This window comes from Adelges cooleyi, unplaced genomic scaffold, assembly GCF_023614345.1.
Source record: "Adelges cooleyi isolate 19-005CV unplaced genomic scaffold, UGA_ACOO_1.1 ACOO_flye_CR_arks_rails_tigmint_CR_PRNA_30, whole genome shotgun sequence".
NCBI lineage: Eukaryota > Metazoa > Arthropoda > Insecta > Hemiptera > Adelgidae > Adelges > Adelges cooleyi.
In genome coordinates this window covers 7,459,825-7,471,771 of record NW_026095971.1, presented here as the reverse complement: position 1 = coordinate 7,471,771, position 11,947 = coordinate 7,459,825, and the positions used below count along the sequence as shown (strand labels likewise).

The 11,947-nt window shown below is 30.9% G+C and overlaps 1 pseudogene; it reads right to left on the bottom strand.

The window, feature by feature from the left end:
- Window positions 1-6,045: 6,045 nt before the first annotated feature.
- Window positions 6,046-11,637, bottom strand: LOC126839345 (uncharacterized; annotated as a pseudogene).
- Window positions 11,638-11,947: the final 310 nt, after the last annotated feature.

Genomic DNA, 11,947 nt, shown 5'->3' with positions numbered 1-11,947 from the left:
CGGCGACAACGTTGTCATTTTCAGCGCTAACGACAGACTGAGGACAACTAATTTATACTCTTATAAGTATACTATGTTGTTGGTTAATAAACTATTATATTATATTATATATTATGTAATAAACTACAGCTAAAGAAACTGTACTTGCTAGTAATATTAAATGCAAGTTGCAACATTAAAAACATTTACTTTGACAGTTTTACAAAAATATACGTCCTAAGTAGTGCGGATTGTCGTTACAGAAAAATATTTGGCATACTAAAGTAGTTTATTGTTTTAAGGTACTACATGCATGGAACATGTGATTAAGTAACCGACGCCGTTTAAATTTACAATATAAACATCGTTACTTTAATATAATATACCTACATCAGGCTATTATTATATTTTTATTGTATACATTTGCACGTATAGATCAAACAAGGCAATAATACAGCGCAAAAAGGACACCCATGCAAACAGACAGGTCGATAAACGACTTTGGCGGTAATATTATAAAATATAGTCACCCCTTTTGCGAATATACCACAATTGCGGACGCGAGCTGTGTCATTTAGTAGTCGCTTTCGGCTGCAGTTGGTACGGGTACCTTCGTGTTATTGTGTTTATTATTTAACAGGTTTAAACGGTTAACCGATTAACGCGCGATTTTCAATTGTCATTTTTTCACCTTAGTATACATACAAACCCATATTATTACTTTTTTTCGCGGTATATGCCACTGCCACCTCAGCCGGGGGTAGCAAAACATTTCAATCAAACCCAATCAACTGTAAAATAGCAGTATAAAAAATAAATACTAACAGTATACAGGCATGCCTTCTGTGCGAATCGGTTGACATAGCGTGCTAACAAGAATATGGTTTAACTATTTAACTAAATATAGTTAAAAATGTGAACAATTATAATTTTTTGGCCACCCGATCCCGAGAGGTCCAGGTCAAATGGTGGTCGTGTAATTATTATTATATTTTAGTTAAATCGTTTTTCCAGCCCATATTTTTTAAAATAAAAATTCGCGCTATAATATATTCAGATAACAAAATTCCATGAATTGCGTAATACAAAAATGTCAAGGCAATTGCTAATATTAATTTGGATATTGCCAAAAGTGTTTATAATGTAATTGATACTTTAAGATTAACAGTTATTTAAATACATTTCGCCAAGTTTATTGTGGAATTTTATAAAATTATTGGAAACTGTATAATACGACTAAATTGTACACATAGTAAACACACTATTTTTTAAATAAAACTAAGTACTGGTGCAATAGGTATAGCAAAATATTAAATAACGTACTAATATTATAATTACAAGATACTAGAGCAAAAAGCGAAAAAAATAATACTTGGTTTTGATACAAGAAAATTGCATTTAAGATCAATTGCAATTCAAAAAGCGTGCTTATGGAAAATACTTTTTTTATAGAGCTTTGCTGTACACATTATGTAACAACTCATGTTAAACTCTGCCCGGCCTACAAAATCACATACTCTGCAAAAATAAAAAACTACAGGAGTTAGAAAAACATGGGTTAATATAGCCAACAAACGCTGCGCAAACAAGTTAAAATATGTATTCAATATTGTGTAAACAACTCGAATAAATGGCCTTTTTAATATTTATATTGCTCCCGTCGAGATTTTGAAAAACTTAGTGATTTCTTTGGCTATAGAGGTCAACAGCTTTTGATATGGGTACAGAACGTTGCAGTTGCATAGAGAGCATCAATGTGTACTTATAGTAAGCACGTTTTTTTATGCGATTTAGTACGCTTTTTCAATAGAAAACCGACTTCATTTTTTATTTATAGTTTCGCGAAATCGTTTTTTTTCCGTTTTCCCGGACATAAAAACCTTTTATAGAAATATACTCCACTTACAATACGCGGAAAGATCATGTTCAATCATTCATGAACGTTGCGCCCTTATAACCGGTGTTTACCTACCAGTCGCCGTTACACTTGTTTCCCTGTGTACAATAAAGCACGGTTTTCATCATTGTCCGTGTATTGTGTATATAATATACTGTATTACTATTATGCTATACGTGTGCGCTGCGTCTAACGGATTCTCCGCCCACCACGATGCATAATACAGCGCAGAATAGCTGTTATAATATGCCTACAGGCTTCGTGTACATTTATAGTGGCAAAAAATATTACTGAAAACAAAACCACCATTCCTAGCGTTCTCTGAAGCCGTCGGCCAACAACTCATTAAGCCGAAACACTCTCATGTCGAGCAGATTTTATTGTTGCATGACTTTGCTCGTGTGTTTTTGCATCATACTATATAAATCGTATAATTATTACCGTCGTCGTCATCATCATCACCGTGTACTTGTAAAACAATATGAGCTCCCATCACACAGAGGTCTTATTATTTAACGCGTCACTATACAAATATGTAAGTGGTTCAGCGGTAAAATTGCAGTTCTTGCTCGAGAAGGGGGAAATTGCGTGGCCTGACGGAAATGAAAAAAAAAGAAGAAAACTGCGGAAGGAAAAAATAATAATTGCAAATCCAACAACCGGCGGACGGAGAAAACCGGAACGTTTTCAGTCGATTTTTTTTTTATGAATTTTATGTTCAGCGACAATTTGCTTGCACAGCAGACGAGTTGGGGGCAGACACTCCACGAAGTGACAAAAGGGTTCTCCAGCACAGTCTCACAATTGTTTTTTTATAATTACACTAAAACATTATAAAACAGCCCTCTTGGCTGTGTACACGAGACTCGTATTATTCTTGCTTATAGTAATTACCGTTCTGCTGCTTAAGAGCAGCTGCCTTGAGTCGAGAAAATCGTTGTACGTTGTTTAATATATTATGAATATCACCGACAGACATTAGGTTTTCCTTCAGGTCATTGTTTTTATTTTAACCAAGCAACTATATCTTGTCGGAGAGACTTGAGACCTTTCAAACGCACCGTTAACATTTCGAGAAGCAAAAAGCTTTGAACCCTCCAACAACAACGTTGGGCTGTGTATGGCAAATTTGTTTTGCCATTAGTTTCTAATTTATCTGGAGCTCCGTCCAAACTCCAAACGGTTGATTCCAACGTCAATAAGTGTGATTTAATCGTTAAAAAAAGTTCCAACAATAATGTTCTCAAAATAAACAACAGTATGTTTTCGGTTAATAATCATGGAAACAGAATGTAAAGTGTTTTTTTCATTATGTTCTCATTAAGTATATTAAAATATGTATGATGTATAATATGAGTTATAAATTATTTAAATTTTGTATGTATCGTGGTTTGATAATTGTTTCATTGTTTTCAACTCATCATCTTTGCATACATTCAATTTTTAAAAATCGCTAATAATAAAGTCCACATTTTAAATAATTCCAAAAATATAGTTTTATAGATTGTATAACAAACAGGTTAAATGTGAATTTAAATAATTTTTTTAGTTACGTCGTATTACATTAATTATTGTTTTTCCATATTTTTGCATATATTTAATGTACTTGACATGGCCTCCAACACTGAAAATGTAAATTATTGGTTTCCACTGTTTATATCTAACTCTACACATAACACAATTTTCAATAAAAATTCACTGGTCACATATGCCTTAGGCTGTGCATTGTATTATCGTTAATATTTTAATAATAAAAGAACAACACACTACCTATTAACTAAGCAGTGTAAGCTACTTATTATATAATTAGTATGAGCAATAATTTACGATAACGGATATAATTTATTGATACTAGTGATATTAGTGATGGGAAAAGAAAGATTATCCGGTTAATGCAAAACCTAAGTCCGGAGAGTGAAAAAAATACCCAGGAAAAAAACACGTACAGATTTTTTTATGTAAATTAATATTCGTACTCGTTGGCTACTTGCCAACAAGCATTTAATGTAGTCAATAATAATTAGATGCTTAAGTTTTTCGCAGAGTAGTTTGTCTGTTTGCAGTTGTGTTTTGTGTTATTTTAATATTGTCTAGCGCTGCAAAAAATACAAATAATAATATATTAAAAGTTATAATTTGCATTATTAATCACTAAATATCCCATTATTAAATGTACTATACAACAATATTTGGATAAGACTGATTTACTTTTTACTAGTTTATATTTAATATCCGTGTCTATCTTTAATAAAGCGTTTAGCTGTTATTGTAAAAAAACGTGTCTCAGGACAGGTACCTAAGCTGTTTTTTTTTTTGAGGAACTGAGCTTCTCAAAAGAAAAAGTATTGAACTAAAAAACCGTGTTATGGGATATTTTTCAAATAACTAAAACAAATTATTACAAAAATATTACACACAGGTACTGAAAATTCATAACTACACTTTTTCGGATTTTAAGAGACATATTTAAACTAAAATATCAATACTATTTTAACATTTTGTTAAAGCTATAATACTAAATCAGCGTTAAAACTAAGTGATTTACACAACCAAAAATGTCTAACTATAACCAGAATTTAAGCTTTTTCTACAAAGTTGTTTGTAACTGCCAAATAGCTATTCATTTAAAGTGTTAGATATGACTTGGGTTTTAAAAAGAAGTTCTATAGAGAAAATCGAGTATTCGACGAATGAAATATGTTTTTTCTTGACCCGCACAATACGGGGCCATTAAGATTTTAAAAGCGATATTGCCCTCTCTTATGTTTGCATAATGCAAATGCAACTTGTAAGTACGAGGACTTTTCCGGGTATATGGTTTTATTTAAATGAACTTTTGAAACATATTATATTTATTTTTATAAACCGTTTTGTGCGTACCAAAGTAAATTATAAGAAATATTTTTGGTTTATATAATATTATATACAGTGATTTTCTTAGGTGATCCAGTGAAAAGGTTTTAATCAATTATTGAATTTTTTCCGTAGTATTTTTATACGATATGATCTCAATTTTGTACAAACTTTAATGTTTTTAACCCACTCCCAAATTAGTTATTTTTATATGAACTTTTGAACTAGTAAAGTATATTAATTTATTGACTTTTTAAATTAAGAATAATTTTGTCCAGTTTGTGACCACTTGATAAATTCATATCCCCCCCCCCCAAAAAAAAAAAAACCTAAATACGCCATTGATACGATCAATAGAAGAGAGAATCCAATCACGCTGTGATGAAATATGTTAGGATAGATCATTTATGATTGCGAATACCATGATTGTTATTGAGTACTTCATCAGGTGTGACTGTTATATTTTAAATTATGTTTCAAATAATCTCCCGGGGCCCGGGAGGGATGCAACCCCCCCCCCCCCCCCCGTAAATACGCCACTGGCCCACGCAGACATGGTCTGCGCTATCTCACTAACTAATAAAGAAGAGAAAAAAAAGGTTGATGCGATTTCATCGAGACCAATGAAAACATTTTGGAATAAGAAACTGCCCGTGATGTTTTCGATAAAACATACCATAATTTTCACGGTTATACGTGTATGAAATATTATCGGTAAAAGCATAGGCATTATTCCGTCACGTCGTATATATTTTGTATAATCAACTTCGAGGTGGTGGTGGTTTATTATTATGCCTATTACTAAGAGGGTTCTCACCATTAGATCGAAAGAATGCCGTGTTTGGTGAATAACAAGGAGACGACCGTCGACATCTGCATATAAAATAATAATAGGGTGAGAGCAAAAGAAAAGAAATGATTACGAAAAGGGTTAGGAATAAACACCGGAGGGATGTCCGGAGATTGTGGGATTTCGGTCAGGTGTACTCGCGTTCGCTTCAGGGTAGATTCACGGCGCGGCATTTTTGGTCACCATCTAATCGAAAAACGCTATATTTTTATTGTAATTCATTTTTTTACACTAAGGTAAATAATAAAAATGGTGTGACGAGATTTAAAAATGTAAATTTCTAAAATTTTAAGACTACACTTTATTGTATAAACTGTTATACAAAGACTTAACTATACAGTAGACTGTTATACAAAAGTTTTTTGTTGTTTTGTTTTTAAACATTTTTATAACTATTCACATTATAATGTTGTACAATGGAACATGACATATTGTTATTATGTTTTTACAATATTTTAATTATAAGTTAAAACAATATTAAGTAGGTATACAAGGTGCCCAACAATGATTTGACAAATTAAATAAGTTTTTTTTTAGTGAATATTTTTAAGATTTTTTTTTTACAAAATGTATACTCATTTGCGCTATACACACCACTGTTTGTACTGCTAGTTGACTTGTTTAATTATTTTTTTTATTTTTGTGGTAACCTTCATTTTTTTAAATTTAAGAATTTTGACTGACCGACAACCAGTTTTGGTTAATTATCTTTAAAGTTGTTTAAGTTTAAAGTTAAGGACGGGAGGTGGAGAGCGGTAGAGTAATGATCGCAGATAAAAATAACTCTACGCGCATTACTCTACCGCATTCCACCACCAATTTTAACCTTTAATAATTTTAAAAAGTAATTATCAAAAACTGGTTATCGACCAGTCAAAATTCTCAGCAAATTATTCTTAACAAAATGGCTTACTTGAAACAAAACAAATAAAAAAAATAATTTAAAACAGTTAAATGCAATAAAAAACGTGTTGTTTATAGCACAAATGAGTATAAATGTATTAAAAAAAAATCTTAAAAATATTCACTGGAACAAAAGTTATTTAATTTGTCAATTCTTTATGGGACACTCTGTATAGTACTAATACCAACCTCTGCAATAGCTATATTTTATTATGTACAAAGTGAAAGGTCGCATCGTGATCATTAAGTTCATCGACTTCGACATTGCCCTTCATGAGTTATCAAAACCAGTCGTAACGGCTTTTGCATCTTGTCAGAACTCAGAATTTAACTGGTAATAATTTTCTTGTTGGAAAGGTAAAATATTAAACATGTCACATTTAATTATACAAATCAACCGGTCTTTCATAATCCTTGTTTCTACCTAACTGTAAAGTCTATTTACGCGAACTATATTTGCGTACAATTCTTATTTTAATATCAAAGTGTAAGTATATTCATGCGGAATTCATAAGTAGCGTTTTAGATTTAAATTTACATATAAATAATGCTAAAGCTGAATACACTAATGCTTACTATCCACTCATTGGCATGAGAGTGTATTTTTTTAATTTCAATTTTTAATATCCGACAAATTTACAAATTTACATATGATACACTAGTTTTTTGTCTTTTTTTTTCTTTTTTGACTTTTATTGAAAAACATACAATCTGTAAGTTATATTTTACAATGAGTATTTTTATAAACTTTACACATGATTAACATGAGGAGGATACCCCACATTAGGGGCACCTCAATAAATGATACACTAGTTATAGTTTATATTTGTGTCATAATTCATATAATACGTACGAACACGTATCGCCAAATATTATTCAAACTTAATATTTTTAAGTCGTCCTTGTAGATATTACTTATCCACAGTGGCGAGGCATGGGTCTTTAGATCGGGGAGACATTGAAAAAAAATGGTGTTACGTGACTTGACAGGGGGACTGCGCCCCCTTGGACCCCCTGTATATTTTATTTTATCTATACTGTAAAAAATAAATGTTCAAAAACTAATAAACTAAATGGCATAGGCATATTTGAAAACGTACAACACGACAATCGATACGACGTACATCGATAACGGATAACTGATACCGTCTACCAAAACAATAATAATATGAACGGCGGTCGGTGAGACATGTCTCATAGCGCAACGATAAACCCCCTCCGTTTTCCATTTCCCCCTGCATACCGCGCCCGGCAAAAGAGACAATTTTGAAATGGTCTCATTTATTTTTATACTAAATTTGGATAGACCCGGCGGCCGGTAGCGCGACCGCCCGCTGATCCGCGTCCACAACTACTCTATTCTAAGAATACTATTACAAAAAAATATACTTTTACATTAAAATTGGTTAAAACATTTTTATTCACATAAAATAAAACTAAATTTTTGTCCGTATTACGAGTGGGTAGACATTGTCTCTTTGTCTCCTATGACGCTTCGCCACTGCTTATCCACTTAACTGTTGTAACGAGACATTAAAACCAGAAACAAAAGTAGTGTAATACCTAATTTGGAGAACAAACGACAAATGTTTTACTTATATTAGTGCCGTTACAAGGAACATGGTAGGCAGCCAAACATACACGACGTAAATTCGTCATCGGCAACCATGTATACTGACTATTTAATGTAAAATTATTGTAAATGATTAAACTGATTGCTTAATATTCATAATAAGGGGTAAATTTAAATTATAAACTATTTAATAAATTATTTATTGAGCGAACTCAACTTCAAAGTCCCTAACTTCCATTATTCTAGATCACCTTATCCTTTCTTTGTACCGATTTGTACCACTAATTATTCATATAATAGACCTATTTTCAGGATAATGCGCATTGCAAATGAGAACATCTCCACCTTAACTTTTGCATAACTTGTTAGAATAAATAATTATATATGTATTTCTGTGTCTATAAAAATTGTACTTTGGGCCTCGGCCTGTTTTGTAAAATACATTTAAAAAAAATAAATATGCTACAATGTTACATATTGGGTGGAGTACCAGTATAATATGTACCTACTCAAATGGCAATAATTCGTCAAAGTTTTAATACTTAAAAAAACAAATACTAAATATTACTATATTCGTTTTTTTAAAATACATTTTTTTTAAACGGAACTGCCGTGTTCAATTTTAACAAACAATAAACACAATACAACTCTGATTACAACTAAAGATGCTAACGATTTTAAAGATTTTATAGTATTGTAGTATACATTTGTAAATGTTTTAAGTTTATCACGCTGGTCAGTTTATTTAATATTATGTGTCATATGAATGTTTTTTTTTTTTTTGTGTTCAACCCTAAGGTTGATTTTGCAGTTTTCCGTAATTTCTCAATTTATCCCTATTGTCAGCTAGCCTCTTCAATTCCTTATAGTTTGTTAGACCTGCATCGGAAATTATCCTTTTGATGTAAGATGTTCTTGGTCGTCCTCGATCTCTTTTGCCATTTATCTTCCCTTCTATTATAATATACAGAAGCTCTTCTTCGTGTCTTAAGACATGACCAATCATATTCCATCTTCTTTCTTTTATGGTCCTAAGTATCTTCCTCGTTTCATTTGTTTCGTTTAAAACATTTTCGTTGGTTCTTCTTTTTGTCCAGCTTACTCGCAACATTCTTCTCCAGCACTACACATCTCGAAACTTTCGAGGAACTTTTGTTCTGCTTTGTTCAGTACCCATGATTCGCATCCGTATAGTGCGACACTCCACACATATACTTTTATCAGCCGTTTCTTCATACTTATACTCATGTTTTTAGAGCACAGTAGGTTTCTTTTGTTCATGAATAGTGTTTTTGCTTGAGCGATCCTTGATTTTACTTCCATAGTACATAAAATGGAATCTTAAGATGGAAATGAATGTTAGATTGGCATAATATTGCATCAATTAATGCTTACATATAGTATACTATATTTTTGATATGCCTTGTTTTTTCTTGTTATTTAAATTAATTCGAAATACTAGTACATGTAATACAGGTATTTTTCAAATCTTGCAAAATTAATTTAACTCACTTATATATATATATAATATATATATATTATATTGTCACATCTAAGGTGACAATATAATATCCAGTAATCATATTGGGAGTCGGACATCCAGGTTGCCCTACACAGGGTCAAATGTGGGAGTCATTTCACTAAAATTTCATTTTTTTCCAAATGTTCTAAAATTAATTTAGTAATCTATTCAGCAATTATTAAATACCTTTAATAGGACTAAAAAGTAAAAAAATAAAATAAATAAATAAAAATACTTTTTTAAAAATATGCTTTTCTAAAAAAACAAAAAAAATAGTAAAAAGTGAACTAAAAAGTAAAAAATAATTTTTTACAAGAACAATTTACCAATCAATTGTAGCATATTTTATTTTAAATGTCAATTACTTTGAAAACAACAGAAAATTAACTACAATTTTAAATAATGTTAAACATCTTTAATTTTTGACTAAAAAGAAAAGCGTGGGAATATGAGAATATTGTAAGTTCTTTTGTAATTTAAATTTAATTTAATATTTGTGTGTGACACATACATTTCATAATACTTAACTCAATGAATTTAGACTTTGTTGAATAGGGCCCATGCTTTTCTTTTTAGTCAAAAATTAAAGATGTTTAACATTATTTAAAATTGTAGTTAATTTTCGGTTGTTTTCAAAGTAATTGACATTTAAAATAAAATATGCTACAATTGATTGGTAATTTGTTGTTGTAATAAAATTATTTTTTACTTTTTAGTTCACTTTTTACTATTTTTTTTGTTTTTTTAGAAAAGCATGGTTTTTTATTATAGCACTTATTTATTAATAATAATTATTATATAAAAGAAAATTCATTCCGTTGGACAATCATGACTATTTTGTTATTTAACTGGTACAATTTATAAAAATATGACATACCTATATCTTATATTATTTAAAAACCAAAATATAATTAGCTTCGTTTAGCAAGGCATACGGACCTTAGCGCTATCTGTATGACAATATTATAGCTAAACAAAATAAATGCGTTCACAGAGAGCAGCAGCTGCATTCTAGTTGTGCACTCATCAGTATCCCTCAGTGACTAGTATATATTTTATATAATTCTAAAGGATAACTCAACTCATACTTAAAATAATAGTAACAAAAATAACAATGAAATTAAATTGAATTCACTTGTAGTAATCATCAATATATAATGATTTATAAAAAAATCAAGTAAATAAAACATTATGATTTATATTATGTTGTTTATTTAGAAATTGAGATAGCCGATAGCCCTAACCTTATAGGCGTATAAAAGTTAAAAGAATTAAAAAATATTTATATAACACCTATATTAATATATGTAGGTAGTTCCCAAAAAAAGTTACCAAAATTATTTGTTTTCTTTACCAAGCTTTACTGATATATCACGATATTTGTAGACAATTTCACTAAGTATCAATAATATCATTTATCGGTAAATAGTAAAAAAGTCACAAAAGTATTTAAATAAATAACATTATTATAAAATTTCTCAAGTAGCATGTAATTAGAAATCTTATATGACTGGCGCTCTGGCAGGTTAAAAAAAAACCCTCATCTCTGAAAAAAATTTGCCAAATTTTTAAGTTTTTATTTTTATACGCTTCAACTTTGACAACAGTGCTGTAAAGTGGTACATGGACATTTTTCTGCAGGACATTTTTCCGCATAGACAAGATTCCGCAAATTTTTATTAAAAAAAAAAAACAAGAAATTTTATTATTATTCTATTATTAGAATGATCCGAATGAGTCTGCTCTTTCTGCAACTCTGTTAATAATTAATACAAGTCCGGATGTGCTTTTCCGACGAGAATATTGAACCTATTATGCCATCCCTCGCTAAGATTGTTGGTTTTTTGGTCTCCAATTACCGCGGCGTCGTACTGATTCCACAGTACTGGTGGATAGCGAGGAGCGACAACTCTTCTTCTGCCTCTCGCGGTGCAATCGACAACGTAAGTTTCACAAAAATATTGAAGAATTGGCAGCAAATCATCGTCAAGATCATCTTCTAGAATGCAGAAAACTACAGGAACTTGCTCTAATGGACTAAATTCCAATGTTGCTATCATATTATATGATTATATATGCTATATGTGTCTGCAGACGAATGGTTTAATAATTGTCGTCGTTATATTGAATTTGAAGACCCTTCTCCTGAATTTGTCGGTAAAGTAATTGCTTCAACTGGTAGAAACAGCAAATCCTCTGAACACGAGGAAAACCCGCTTGGCTAATTCGAAATCGGCTATAATTTTTCAAGGCCCGAAATTGTTAATTCCATATTCTTCGGCGGCTGTTTGGACTGCTCGCTGTCAAGTAACTGAGCAGGTGGTTGCTCAGGGTGTTCATCGGCTTTTCTTTTTTAAATTATAATAATGA